The following is a 14,504-nucleotide window of genomic DNA, read 5'->3' as shown; positions in this document are numbered from 1 at the left end:
GGGACTGTGAGGAGATTTTCTGGCAACGGGAAAGGTTTGTGTTCTGAAACTATTGTTCGCCAGCAGGCTCATATTGTTCTACTCTCAAGAGGGTTGGTATTATCAGACCAATGTTTAAATTCCTCATTTGTGTTGTGTTTATGTCTCCTCGACAGTTGCTTTGTCCACCTCCTGATCTGTTTATCCAACTTCTCTAGGCCTCCATACATTTTTGCAACATGCCGATTCTAAAATGAGCTCAAATTAGAAATTAACAACTCAAAAAGCCATCATATTAACATGCAAATTAATAAAAATGAGGCTTTTATGGCGAGAGGAGCTCTTGAATTATATGTATGAAAGAGCTAAAAAGCCACGGGTGCAGTAATTGCTGTTTACAGTTGGCAGCGACCAATTTTGTGGAGCAATCAACTTTTGTGATGATGCATCATGAAAGTAGCCCACTTGTTTGTTTACTGTCTGCAGGGGGTGTTCATCTTCACTGTGAAATGGATTCAGCAAAGTGCTAATTAAGGTTTTGAGTGAATTTCAAAAGAGGGCGACGGGCAGATGAGAAAGAGGCCGACGTCATTGGTCCTGCAGGGGGCTAATGTGACCGGAAGGGCTAATGGGAAGCCGTGAGGACGTCATTGGATTTTGAGTGGAAAAACCAACATTCCTGAAGAGGGTTTCCTGGAAAGAGGTGTCCGGGTCATGAAGGTGATGAAAGATATTTAACAAAGTCATGACAATCGCTCCTGAAGTTGTTCCTTAAAGTTATTTTGGACCTACTAGTGTCTTTTTCACCATGGCCCTCTGACTCCTCAGACTCCTCTGACTCCTCTGACCCCTCTGACTCCTCTGACTCCTCTGACTCCTCTGACTCCTCTGACTCCTCTGACTCATCTGACTCCTCTGACTCCTCTGACTCCTCTGACTCCTCTGACTTCTTTTAATCCTCTGACTCCTCTGACTCCTCTGACCCCTCTGACTCCTCTGACTCCTCTGACTCCTCTGACTCCTCTGACTCCTCTGACTCCTCTGACTCCTCTAAATCTTCTGACTCCTCTGACTCCTCTGACTCCTCTGACTTCTTTTAATCCTCTGACTCCTCTGACTCCTCTGACTCCTCTAACTCCTCTGACTCCTGTGACTCCTCTGACTCCTCTGACTCCTCTGACTCCTCTGAATCTTCTGACTCCCCTGACTCCTCTGGCTCCTCTGACTCCTCTGACTCATCTGACTCCTCTGAATCCTCTGACTTCTTTTAATCCTATGACTCCTCTGACTCCTCTGACTCCTCTGAATCTTCTGACTCCCCTGACTCCTCTGGCTCCTCTGACTCCTCTGACTCATCTGACTCCTCTGAATCCTCTGACTTCTTTTAATCCTCTGACTCCTCTGACTTCTTTTAATCCTCTGACTCCTCTGACTCCTCTGACTCCTCTGACTCCTCTGACTCCTCTGACTTCTTTTAATCCTCTGACTCCTCTGACTCCTCTGAATCTTCTGACTCCTCTTACCCCTCTGACTCCTCTGACTCCTCTGACCCCTCTGACTCCTCTGACTCCTCTGACTCCTCTGAATCTTCTGACTCCTCTGACTCCTCTGACTCCTCTGACTCCTCTGACTCCTCTAACTCCTCTGACTCCTCTGACTCCTCTGACTCCTCTTGCATATTTTAGTTTTTCTTCCCTTGCTTTTTTGCCTCTGCACTTGTTTTGCTGACATGACCTTTCACCTGAACAATGAGGGAGGTGCTGTGGGGTCGATTCTATGACGTTTTTAAAGAACTAAGAATAGGAGGAAACTGCGTTCCAATGTAATGATGGTCCAGATGAGGTGGAAAACGCATCACTTTTTTTTTAGCAACATTTGCAGTGTGATTTTAGGAATGGCATTATCCCTCCTGTCAGTGGGTTTGGTTGGTTTGTTGGTCCACCACTTTGGTCCTGAATGAATATCTCAACAACTGTTTCGTTGGATTGCCATGACATTTTCTAGACGCCAATCACAGACTCAAGCTTTTTTGCGTAATCCAGTTGTTGAGCGAAATACGAGATGGATCGTAGTGAAATTTGGAACTGACATTCGTGTTCCCCTTGAGATTAATTGCATTGATGCTGATTGTTCATCCAGCAGCACAATCAGGTTAAAAACTGTGATTCAATCAAATACTTGCAGCAGATACTGGCAAAACGAATGTTTGAAAGTTAGTTTGCATTACATTTAATTTAGCGGACATGTTTTCCTAAAGGAACGTACAAAGAATGCGTTCAACCATGAAGAAACAAACTCAATAGAAACCACGAAACCTGAAGGACGTAAGCTTTAAATAAGCTAAGCCATTTTCTCAATCCTTTTTTATTGGCAAAGGTGCAGTTGTTACAGGTTGATTTCCAGTCTCCAACAGATGATGTGTAGACTTTCTGCCATCTTCACATCAGTGGGGAACCCGTTCCACTAGTTTGGTTGTTTTGTTCGGTGCTTATTAGTAAATTCTGGTATGCTAACATGCAGCTAATCTTAGTAATAAGCTCAGTCACTGGGCCTCACAGAGCCGGATAAAGTACTCTATGTAGCATAGCCTTTCAGGAAGAAGAGTTATGTAAATGTATCATGACATTTCAATAGCTTAAATAGCTATTACATTCATGAATCCAGAAATTGATTTATAAAAGAGGACACAAGACACAAAACGGTCGGTAAATCTCCACTTTGTTTCCCCACTTTCAGCATGAACTCCACCCTAAACTGCTTATCTCTAATTTTCCAGCTTTTCAAAGTTGATCTTTTTGTTCTTCTCAGGTGCTATAAATCCCTGATGTACTAAGGTAATGGGCAGTTCAGCCCATTGTGTCAAAGATAAATGTCACAGGCCTGCTGCGGGAAATGCCTGACTGAAAACATAAAGGGGGATTTTTCAACACTCCATTTCCTCCATAACCAGAAACAGTGAATGTGTAACCCTTTGAATCCTCCTGAAACCATTACCTTGAACTAAGAGAGTGGGCAAAGCCTGAAGCACGCCAGGAAGATGAATATCAGCAAGGATCATGAGCAAAGTATCATCACTGCATGGACTTTTCAAACACATTGGAGATTAATTGTATGTATTTGTTCAGTCATTGTGTTCAGTTCAAACCCACCAGATGTTTAAAATAAATGGTGATTCAATCAGCATTTAATCCTGAATTCTCCAATTTAAGATTTAGAAATAGTTTGATCTTGTTCCGGATGTCCCCACGACATTCAAGACATTTTCAAACAAGTGAAATATATTGCACAGACAAAGAGAAGACAGCAGAATGGTGCTTCAGCATGTGATCAATAATCTAATTCATGTCAGACTGAATGAGAAGGACACGATGACCCAGACGCTCTATTGGTATGATGACCAGTTAAAAAGGGAACTGTCTATTCGTCCTGCTGTCTGTCTGTATCAGTTTCTTGTTGTCAGTAAACATGAATTATTCATATGGTTGAAAGCTTTTCTACTTCCTGTAAATAACCTGATACTCAACAGAAAGAAAAAGCCAACATCTGTAGGCAGGAGGCTAGTTTATCTCTCTCAAGTTTCGGGTAAAACAATTGCAGTGAAAACCCATTTTCATAAATGAGTTTGCGGGACAAAAGGAAAACTTCATCAGTCCTTCAAAAATGAAGTTTCTCACAATACATATTTAACAGTTTAGGTGAAATGAAATGCGATGTGGACTTTTCATTTCATCCATTCTGAAAAAGTTGATCCAAAGGTCTGGTATAAGGGGTTTCCTCTTTCCTGTAGTTTGTTATATAGTTTTTGGTGCATGTCAATGGTCTACAAAGGCCAAAATCCTTGAGTTTCTCTCCCACAGTCCCCTCCCCCTTTCCTGAAAGTCTCCATTGGACTCCTTTGTTTACTTCTGTTACATAATGACATCAAGTAACAATTTCTAATGGCTCCAGCACATTGTAGTCAAAGCTCAAGGGGCGAGACATCTCTAAGCGGTCGGCCAATCACAACAGAGCGGCCAGCTAACCAATCAGAGCAGGGGCTCTGGTTTCAGACAGAGGGTGGAAAGAGGTGCAGCAGCACAGGCAGTATGAGAGAGATAAAGAGCTTTCTGAACATTAAAGCATGGAGACATGTCAGAGTAAAGACACTTAAGACTGACATGAACCTGAAAACGAGCTTCATACTGTCTTTACTATTTTAGTTTATTTTGAGAGAGGTCATGCACTAAGAAGTAAGTCTCGACTCAGGGAAAGTTTTTGGTTTCTGCAATGTGTGTGTGTTTTAGTGTTGATGGAGAGTTGAAAACGCATTACGCCTCTATATGTCCAGCGGTTTCACATAAAACTATTCTCTCTCTGTGTAGGCCCCCCTGTAGTGCTTAAGTGGGAGTCTCTGTTGAAATGGCTGATTTGCAATACCCCCGTCCTCCTCCTCTTCACGACAACATACAGCCAGGCTCCATTGTCCTCTTTTTCTGCACAAATACACCACTTCCTGTGCCGCCGGCTACCAGCCTCAAGTAGTTGTTCTTTAAAGTCTGAACTGTATTTAACCAGTACAAAATGCATCACAGGTTTACAGGAATAAAATACCTAACGAAATGTTGCACACACCCTGCTGATTTTCAGGATCCCCTGCCTTTTATCTTTGTTGTATATTACATTTATACAATAACTTTGGTTATATTTATTACTATAAACCTATTTGTATTATTATTTAAGAGGGATTTTGTCATTGTGAAGGCATTAGTAAGATAAGTAAATATATCACTGTTATTTTTATGTCTGTGAGAACTGATTTCCAGGCTTTTTCCAACTTAGTGGAATCAGTACAGCCTCAATGATTGGCGATGTTTCCCAGAACGTGCCACATCTTTAAATGTGCACATACAGTGGGGCAAAAAAGTATTTAGTCAGCCACCAATTGTGCAAGTTCTCCCATTTAAAAAGATGAGAGAGGCCTGTAATTTTTATCATAGGTATACCTCAACTATGAGAGACAGAATGAGAAAAAAAAATCCAGGAAATCACATTGTAGGATTTGTAATGAATTAATTGGTAAATTCCTCGGTAAAATAAGTATTTGGTCACCTACAAACAAGCAAGATTTCTGGCTCTCACAGGCCTGTAACTTCTTCTTTAAGAGGCTCCTCTGTCCTCCACTCGTTACCTGTATTAATGGCACCTTTTTGAACTCGTTATCAGTATAAAAGACACCTGTCCACAACCTCAAACAGTCATACTCCAAACTCCACTATGGCCAAGACCAAAGAGCTGTCAAAGGAGACCAGAGACTAAATTGTAGACCTGCACCAGGCTGGGAAAACTGAATCTGCAATAGATAAGCAGCTTGGTGTGAAGAAATCAACTGTGGGAGCAATTATTAGAAAATGGAAGACATACAAGACCACTGGTAATCTCCCTCGATCTGGGGCTCCACGCAAGATCTCACCCCGTGGGGTCAAAATGATCACAAGAACGGTGAGCAAAAATCCCAGAACCACCCGGGGGGACCTAGTGAATGACCTGCAGAGAGCTGGGACCAAAGTAACAGAGGCTACCATCAGTAACACACTACGCCGCCAGGGACTTAAATCCTGCAGTTCCAGACGTGTCCCCCTGCTTAAGCCAGTACATGTCCAGGCCCGTCTGAAGTTTGCTAGAGGGCATTTGGATGATCCAGAAGAGGATTGGGAGAATGTCATATGGTCAGATGAAAACAAAATAGAACTTTTTGGTAAAAACTCAACTCGTCGTGTTTGGAGGAGAAAGAATGCAGAGTTGCATCCAAAGAACACCATACCTACTGTGAAGCATGGGGGTGGAAACATCATGCTTTGGGGCTGTTTTTCTGCAAAGGGACCAGGACGACTGATCCGTGGAAAGGAAAGAATGAATGGGGCCATGTATCGTGAGATTTTGAGTGAAAACCTCCCTCCATCAGCAAGGGCACTGAAGATGAAGCGTGGCTGGGTCTTTCAGCATGACAATGATCCCAAACACACCGCCAGGGCAACGAAGGAGTGGCTTCGTAAGAAGCATCTCAAGGTCCTAGCCAGTCTCCAGATCTCAACCCCATAGAAAATCTTTGGAGGGAGTTGAAAGTCTGTGTTGCCCAGCGACAGCCCCAAAACATCACTGCTTTAGAGGAGATCTGCATGGAGGAATGGGCCAAAATACCAGCAACAGTGTGTGAAAACCTTGTGAAGACTTACAGAAAACGTTTGACCTCTGTCATTGCCAACAAAGGGTATACAACAAAGTATTGAGATGAACTTTTGTTATTGACCAAATACTTATTTTCCACAATCATTGGAAAATGAATTCTTTAAAAATCCTACAATGTGATTTTCTGGATTTATTTTCTCATTCTGTCTCTCATAGTTGAGGTATACCTATGATAAAAATTACAGGCCTCTCTCATCTTTTTAAATGGGAGAACTTGCACAATTGGTGGCTGACTAAATACTTTTTTGCCCCACTGTAAATAGTACTACTTTTTTAAATACAATATAAATCCTGCATAAGCAGCCTCAGGTTTTCAAGCTTCCTGTGTAAAACACTGAGATCCTTTTGTTTGAAATAATGCCTAAACATTTGTGACATTCACTACATTTTCCCACAGGTTGTGCTCATCTCCAGACAATAACAAACCATAAAAGTGCAAATACTTGCGAGCCAAGGTCTGTAACCAACTCATTTGGTATCTTTCACATTCCTCCCACGAGGCTATAACCGCCGCCCTGAAAGCCCTTTCTGACAGGAAGCATCACAGGAAGCCACTACCCATGAGTGCACAGGGGCCACGGAGAGACCCCAGCCCACTGGCCCCGCTCACTCATACGTCCCCAGCCACAGGAATGCAGCGCTCTTTGTGTCAGAGTCAACACAAGCTCAATCTCTGCCGTAAATCCAACGCAGCCTGTCAAGAAAAAGAGAGAGGGGAAAGCAGAGCCTGCAGAAGAAAACAGATTTATTAAACTTTGACTGTTTATATAAAAACATGAGATGACTTCCAGATGTTTCATCTCTGCAAAATCCACTTTAGAGGAAATACTGCATCTTTATGACCAACAGAAGAAAAACACAAAAACCAAAACCAAGAAATTTCAAAGACAAAACCTCAACACTTCTAACTCATGATTGACTTTGGCTACAGATTTGCTTTTAAAGGTTAACAATTATATGGATCGTGTTTGTTTTTGGATATTGCACATTTTGCAACATTCTTATGCACTATTTTATTTCTATTTTGTCATTTCTTTCAGTATTTCTATTGGTTTTATTTGTTTTATGTCCTCTATATACCCATGTTACATTGCTGGAGGAGCCTGGGACTTGAATCTTGAGATCTCATTCTATAACCAGGAATACTGTACATCTAATCAATCAAAAATATTCTTAATATGTAAAACAAGTAATCCTAATTGACAGCATTAATTATGGATTAGTTTTAGATTAGATCTATTGAGTTTTTGTTGGTTTGAGGTCATAAAAAGTTAACATTTGGAATACGTTTTGTTGAATGCACGGAGGATGAAAACTAAAATCTAGAATAAAATGTAACAAAGCAACAGCAAAAAAACCAAACTAAAACACAGTAGCCATGGTTTCAAGAGGGCACTATTGGTGTAGTATCTCCTGAATCATATGCCAGTTTGCCTGGTGCATTTTCCACTGTCATACCATGTCAACACATCTCATCCTGGAGGAATTCAGTCTCGAAAACATTACATATTTGTGATAAACTGGAATGTATGTAAAGATTTCTACCTCATGATGGAAAGCAAGGAGCACGACATTTTCTTTGTAGCTTTTTCCATTTGGCCTTTTGCACTTTTTCTAAAATACAGGGATGGAACTGAGTGTGCTTTCAGTTACCATGGCAACATATGGTAAAAGACAAACTGGCTGCAGGTGGTAAAAAGGGGCTTCTTCTGGTTGTGTGTGTGTGTGTACTTGTGCTATCTAGAATGTACTGTACGTATGTGCATGTTAGTCGGCTGTTTTGGCGACAATGACAGGACCCCTCCCTAGGAAAATTAGACCCCAATCATATTAATCTCACAAACAAACCGGGGTCTTCAAAGTGGCAACTCTGGAGGGGAAGTGCGTCTAGATTAGCGCTGTCATCCAACCTCGACGTGGCTCAGGAAACAGGAGAGCCTCTTGCTCACCATCAAAGGAACAACAGATCTAACGCAGAGGGTGCCGGTCCTCAGTAGTCTGCCACTTCAAACCTGCTATGAGCCGAAGCCTTATCTTCAAAGTCTACTTTGGTTGAAGAGCTTGAATTTTCACATTCACTTAATGGTTAAGTTGTGTAGTTTAGTAGTGTATTAAAAAGTGTGTCTTTGCATGCTGCAGGAAGAACAACAGAGTGTCCCTATTGTGCAATTTGGGGTATTCCCTTTCCTGTAGGTTAGGTCCTGCATGTAAATGGTCTTCAGAGGATGAAATCCCAAAGTTGAAGACCCCCCACACTGCCTCAAACACCTACATTGTATTCCTTTGGATATTTTATTCAAGGGCGAGAAAATATTAGACAGATAGAAGTACTTTTTTGATCCAATTTGGGACATTTTTTTCGTTGCAGCCAGCAAAAAACAGGGCATTGTAATTACAATTAAATAGCTTTTAAAAGAAAGTAGAAATACATATTTGGGACAAATAATGTACAGAACAAACAAACAAAAACCACATATAAAGCAGAATATAATATGTACAATAAGTGTGAAAGCAGTGAGGAGTGAGCATTGTTGCTCTATCTAACCTAAAAAAACCTATCAAACTATGGTTTGTATTAAGATGAATGTTCCCTACATCCAAATCATTTTGGTTAAAAGGCGTCATATCGAAGCTGGATATTGGTCCACGAGAGAGACCAGATGCACTGCAGTGTTATTGGCTAGATTAAACTGACTGCAGACACTCTTCAAAATCCAATCATCAAATGGTCTTATGATAAAAACCAACACTAATTGGACGACAGCTAAAGTAGACTTCTCACAAAGAAAGAAATTATGTTCTTCTATAATATGATGAGAAAAAAACAGGCTGTTGCTCTTTCATCCTCTCTGTTGAGGAAGTAATCCAATTTCCATCAGAATCAACGTCACGGAAATATAAAACACTGCTTCTAAATGCAATTTACATGCATTTTCTCCTCTGCAGGTGTTGGATTGTGACCCCTGGTGAATTTAACATCTCTCTCAATATGGCGAGGTCACGACTCGACGGCTGATTACGCAGTGCGAAACAGAACCGGGAATCCTACACCAGAGAGTGAAGAGTGAAGAGGAGTGTAGAGGAGTGTAGAGGTCAGGTTGCAGGGTGTGTGAAGAGGTGAGGCGACACAAACCAATTCCATGTTTACTTAAGTAGCTAATCAGAGCCGCACAGTCGGCCAATCGGAAAGAGGTGGGAGGAAACGGAGGGATCCTGGTACTCGTCAGGGACACTGACGCGCCAACACCATCATCTTCATGCAGCCTGCTGTGTATGAGATTGACTTCAGGGTGTGTGTGTTTCCTGGGAATATGAACGAGGTTAGACATCTGCAGGGTGACTCACTTTACTTTAATACCTTCCTTTTTACCTGTTGATGCTGAATGAATTGAAATGGTAAAAGAAAGAAGGAGCATACAATGACAATACAAGTACCTCAAATCGTACTTAAGTACAGGAAGTGAGTAACGAATGCATGTCCTAAATTAAGATTACTCTGTGATGATTAGAAATGGCTTGAAAACTGTAAAATAAGACTAAACTGTATTTCAAATATGGGTTCAAACCTATTAAACAATGAAGCATATTGTTGTTATACCATTTCCCTCTAAATACCCTTCACTTCAAACTCCACACCTCCTGTAAAGACTTGATGAATTGATGATCATGGCTTTAGTGATGATGAAAGAAGGATTGAACTTTAAAGGTCATCAAGGCTTAATAAACTGGGAGCAGATGGAGCCATTGATTGGAGTCCACACGGATGACATGAACATAATCGCTTAACTTTGAAAATGAAAGTGACCTTTTATTGTCTACTAATGTCTTGTACTTCAGTGGATATTGAAATATGGAAACACAACGGTCAATCAATCACGATCAATCTCAGGAGATGAAACATGCCAAGATCTTCTTGCTATTATCTTAAAGGCCAAATATTTTGCACATCTCCAGGTTCATATTTCCATTTAGTGTCTCTACTGGGACATGTCTCCATGCTTTAATGTTCAGAAAGCTCTTTTTGTTTCTCATACTCCCTGTGCTGCAGCACCTCTTTTCACCCTCTGTCTGAAACCAGAGCCCAGTCTGCTCTGATTGGTTAGCTGGCCGGCTCTGTTGTGATAGATTTGTCCCGCCTCTTAGCCTATCAGAGACAGTGTGTTGGAGAGATAAATTCCCTCTGGATGGAACTTTGAGATTTTAGCCATTGCAGACCATTTACATGCACTAAAACCTATATAACACACTACAGGAAGAGAAACCCCCAAAAGACAATAAGCTCTTTTTTCACAAGCTGGTTAACTTTACCTTAGAGCAACCACGGCTCTGATATATAGAGGAATTAAACCCCCTGTTGTTCAGTTTTGTCTGAAATCTTTTAAACTTCAGTCCGTGCATCAGTGTCTTTGTCTGTCTCTCTATCTTTCTCGCCTGTCTTTTTCTGTCTGTCTCAGCAGTGACAAGTGTCTCCATCGTCTCATTATGAACATAGTGTCAGAGGAGCGTCAGAGAACACCTGCAGAAAAGCAAACAGCCTCAGCGAGCACAGCACTGCTAAAATGTACCCTCCCTTCTTGATCAAAACCTATTTATAAAGCTGGCAGGAAAGGTGCCGGTTCGAGGGTTAACAAGCAAACATTTGAAGTGTTTGCACACTGAGAATTTGTAGATTTATAAATTGGTGAACACAAGAAACCACGCAACCAAGATCATATTAGAAAACAAAATCCCCGTCTTTAAAACAGCAGCCAGCAGTTTTCCCACCAACCACAACAAACACAGACACACCTACACCCACTTTCCCGTGTTTGCTCTCTTGTCACCGCCTGGCAGCAGCAGGGACAGTTTATTGCTTCTTGGATCTCTTTTATCAAATGATTCATTCCTCATGTTTGGGGATGGCACTCCAAATGTTCTTTGATTGAGGCAATTAAACCCGAGGCCCCTTGAACCGCTTTCACAAGTCCTGACTCGTCCAAGTTGGATGCAAATGTGGCGGTTGGGAGCCCTGCAGGGTCACCGCATGAACATCACTTAATCTAATCGACCCCTAATGCTGCTTTTGTGTCATTTCATGAGAGAGAGTCTGGCTTTTGGCATAAACACACAATAATCACACATAATAAAATGAGATTTACTGTCAGGTGTGTTGTGGGAACAGATGCAGAGCAGGATCCTGGCACATGCACAATGTGCTGTTTGTCTCATTTGATTATGTGTGGTTATTTTTATGATTATGCCGACCGACTCTGATTCAAGCCCTCTAAAAAGTTTGGGAAAACACGAGGCTCTGATTACTCCCAGGCCTCATCTCACTGTTGTCCATAATCCTTAACATTTGAATTGGTCAGAAGTTCTGGACATCATGCAAGTAGCCTAAACCTAAATGTGTTTTTAAATAATAGATCTTTCTACAATAATCATAGCTTGCAAATGGCTTTTCAACAGTCCAATGTCATTGGTTGATCAAATAGAGTTTTCATATATAAGGTTTTTAATAATAAGAGAGCTCGGTCATATTGAATGAAGGTCAATGTCAGTTCAATCCCGCATTAACCGCCACGTTAGGCAGCATGCCGGTGTGTCCTTGGGCCAGACACTTCACCCTAAGTTGCTCCTGTGGGGATTGTCCACAGTATTGATGTCTGATATGTAATATAAAGCTCTTTGAGCACTTGTAATAGCCCTAAAATAAATGCAATGAATGATTTGAGTTCTAACAAATATTTTCGTCAACTCCCATGAATAAGACAGCATTAACTTTTCTAACTTACTTAATTTATTATTATTTTTTAATTGTAGTCACTCTTTGACTAAGACAAGACCTCAAATGCCCAGACTTTTAGTCTCAAACTAAACTAAAATGATTGTTTGTATTTAAATGGCGGTAGACAGGAGAAGAACCGTTTTAAATATGGACAATCTTAGGGATATTTGAGGGAAACTCTGTTTGGTTTAACTCATAGTCAGCTGATACACTTAGGAGAAAGAGAGTCTTACCTCCTCAGACTTTGGATGATAAATATTTTCATGAATGGGGACATGAAAGGACATGGACAGGTTGCTCCAATTTTTGCTAATTACATCTAACATTTATAGCTTCAGACAAAAACACATTTTCTTTCTTTTCTTAATCTAAATTGCGCAAAAAAGGAGCGGAATAAAGGTTTCTGAAATGTGTTCATGGCCAATTACGCCTTTCCCTCACTGGTGGCGAAACCTTCCCAACAAGATCGAACAAGGTTTTAGGTAGAGCAGAACTTCACGTCACGTCTTCCTGACTCTCGGCTTTCTACATAAAATAAATAGGTTTCATTTAGGTGACAAAAAAAACAAGGAATACGTTCCATATACTGTGCTCTGTGTTACTCATTTTAAAGTGTGTTTCTGGGTTAATGCATAGATGTTTAAAATGTCAACTCTTCATCGTCAGCACTTGAACTGCAGCTGAAAACAAATGACGGTTTACTCAAGCTGCCCAGTCATGGTAACTGATAGGGCTGAACAAAGACGGGTTTGCAGTCAGTCTAATTGGCATTTTGGTCAGTGTAATTATTGTTGTCTGCAAACACACTTGCGAGTTGGCAAGTCTTCAAATTGCTGGTCTGCGGCAGCGTGAAGAAGCCAACATTACCTGAGCCTGCAGCCTCCCTGGAAGCAGGAAGAGAAGTCACGCTGCAACGCAAAGACTGCATTTTAATTTGGGGACAAAGTAAAGCCAGACTACTCCAAAGGCTGTGATACAATGGAGAATGCCATTGTCCTGTCTTCGAGTGACGACTGTTTCTAGGTTTTTTATAACCTGTCAAAGATTGGAAATGAAAACCCTTTGGTCATCTTCATTTGGTTTCTTCTTTTGATCAAACAAAGTAGAAGAAAGTCCTTAAAAAGTCAGGTTAAATTAGTTACTTAATCCGTTTTTTTGGAAAGCCTGGAGTTCTTTTCTTATCGGCATGTTTAGATTGTAGTTTTGAAGTCAGGTTTCTGTGTAAAACTTGTCGTTTGCTGCTGAAATGTAGGTATTAATGGGTGAATAAGTGTGTGACTAGTACAGTGATGGTGTTGAATTGAATAGAAAAGATGCACTGACTTTGTAAGGTTCAATATGTAGGTACACGTTCATAGTTTGACTAGCATTTAAATAATCAGTTTGTTGTTGGTACCATTACAGAAAAACTACTGTTCTCATGAAACTCTTTGGAAGAATGAAGCATATGTCAAGGAAGAACCCATTACATTTTGAAGCCGATCCAAATCAAGGGGCTCTACTCACACCTTATTTTCCACTGTTGGATACGACTATCGCTGAGTCCCTTTCTAGTTTCATTACGCATTTCCATTTGAGAGCGGCAGGTGCCTCAACATGTCTGTCATAAAATAATGAGGCTAACTGAGTGGAGCGCTCTCTTGAACTTCAGACTCAGTTATTCAACATTCCTTTCCTTTAACATTTCCACCAACTCAGGTCTGATTTGCATTCGAATATAAACTCTACAAAGTGCCCCTTTTATTCCAGCTTTTATTTGTGCAAGTAATGGAAAATGGGTTTATTATGGTACTTCTTGCATGTTTTACCATCAAAAAAGTGTGAGGCATTGGTGCACGATTGTTCACAAGGTCTGTGGCCTTTCATGCTTGTTGGAGTTACTTAGTGGCTAGAAGCGGTGAAGGAGGACGAAGAGGGGGGGGGGGAGTTCAAGCAATTACTGCGTGAAATAGATCCTCTGCTTCTCCAGCCCCGCTTTGCCCCGAGTACAAAGTGTTAGTCTGTCAGCAGGACCCCGACAACAGCAGAGTGCTCGCTGTTGTTTGTGCTCGCATGGCGACCATCTTGTCTGATTGTACGCTGCGGTGTCGGGGAGGGGGGCTCTTACTAGCTGTGTCATTTCTGTCTGGTGACTCAAAGCTGTGAGGAAGCTATAAAGTTTGGCACCTTGTTTTGTCCTTTTAGATTTTACCGTTAACACCTTTTGGTACAGCGGCATTGATGTGTGAATTTTTCAGCTTGATTTCAACATCGACAAGGAAAATATTTAAGAAATAAAACATGGGAACAGACATTTAGAGATAGTATGCTAATGTTCAGGTTCATATTAGTATGTAGTGTCTCTACTGGGACATTTCTCCATGCTTTAATGTTCAAAAAGCTCTTTATTTTTGATCACCCTCTGTCTGAAGCCAGAGCCCAGTCTACTCTAATTGCTCCGTTGTCGCCCCGTATCCTATCACTGACAAGTACATTATTATTGAAGTAAACAAAGGAGTCAAATGGAGTTGTTTCAGGCAGGGGGGGAGTGTAG

This window comes from Eleginops maclovinus, chromosome 2 (genome assembly GCF_036324505.1).
Source record: "Eleginops maclovinus isolate JMC-PN-2008 ecotype Puerto Natales chromosome 2, JC_Emac_rtc_rv5, whole genome shotgun sequence".
NCBI lineage: Eukaryota > Metazoa > Chordata > Actinopteri > Perciformes > Eleginopidae > Eleginops > Eleginops maclovinus.
This window is presented reverse-complemented; position numbering follows the sequence as displayed.